At 42.5% G+C, this 1,239-nt stretch overlaps 1 long non-coding RNA gene across 1 annotated transcript; it reads right to left on the bottom strand.

Moving 5' to 3' along the window:
* LOC107613689 lies at positions 1 to 453 on the bottom strand. Its single transcript, XR_001614149.2, has 3 exons — positions 241 to 453; positions 95 to 148; positions 1 to 17 (listed from the first exon to the last, which is right to left on the bottom strand). It is a non-coding gene; the product is annotated as an uncharacterized LOC107613689 (long non-coding RNA).

The raw sequence follows: 1,239 nt of genomic DNA, 5'->3' as shown, positions 1-1,239 counted from the left end.
ACCCTCTTAAACTACACCTAATACACATATATATGTTCTAATTCAGTTTTTTATTACCAAAAACAAGATTGAGCTAGGGTTAGGGTGTTCTTACCATACCCATATGCTCAATAGCTTGAGCCCACAAGTTCCGGAATCTAACTTGAACCTAGAACACAAAAATTGGACAAGATTCACTATAGGTTTTCAAGTTTACCAAAGAAAGAGGGATAGAGATTCTGAACTCAATAGAAGGCTTACCAGAGAAATTGTTTGGATAGAAAGGTAGAGCTCGACGCGCTGAGCGCGTGGCCGCGAACGGTGCGGCAATCGGAGCCCGGATGAGGAAGTTATGGTAGTTGGAAGGAATGGTGAGGGTTAGGTTTCTTCTCTTCTCCCCCTTGCTGTGTTTTTCGTTGCTGTGGTGAAATGGAGAAGATGAAGCTGCTGCTTCATTTATGTTAGGGGCCCGGTTGAACCCATGGTTCCGGTTTGGGCCCCGGTTCAACCGGTTCGGCCCTTCCGGTCTGATTTTGGGCCAAATTATCGAAATTGGTATCAAAATTTTCGTTTCGACGAGCTCTATCCTATTTTAATATTAGTTTTGTATTTTTAACTTTCCTAATTAAAATTCAATATATTAACTAATAATTTACCGATTTTAGCGGGGTTTACACTAAGCCTATCAAACACTACTGTTGCTTAATCCATCAATCCTCGTGGGATCGACCCTTACTCACGTAAGGTATTACTTGGTACGACCCGGTGCACTTGTCGGTTAGTTTGTGGGTTATAAATTCCGCACCAAGTTTTTGGCGCCGTTGCCGGGGATTGATTGTGATTGACACCCATGGGTCCGGTTTGGGCCCCGGTTCAACCGGTTCGGCCCTTCCGGTCCGATTTTGGGCCAAATTATCGAAATTGGTATCAAAATTTTCGTTTCGACGAGCTCTATCCTATTTCAATATTAGTTTTGTATTTTTAACTTTCCTAATTAAAATTCAATATATTAACTAATAATTTACCGATTTTAGCGGGGTTTACATCCTACCCACCTAATTAGGAATTTTGTCCTCAAAATTCAGAGGGAGTTACCTGAAAAGAGGTGTGGGTAGTCCTTCCGCATCTCTGATTCAAGCTCCAGGTATGTTCTTCAATACCAGCCCGACTCCAAGCTACTTTCACTAAGGAAACCTCCTTTCCACGTAGACGCTTAATGCTGGTATCATCAATCCTAACCGGAGTTACTGGAAGCGTCAG

Source organism: Arachis ipaensis, chromosome B01, assembly GCF_000816755.2.
Source record: "Arachis ipaensis cultivar K30076 chromosome B01, Araip1.1, whole genome shotgun sequence".
Lineage (NCBI taxonomy): Eukaryota > Viridiplantae > Streptophyta > Magnoliopsida > Fabales > Fabaceae > Arachis > Arachis ipaensis.
The sequence above is the reverse complement of the archived record's forward strand: the minus strand, read 5'-3'. Positions and strand labels throughout refer to the sequence as shown.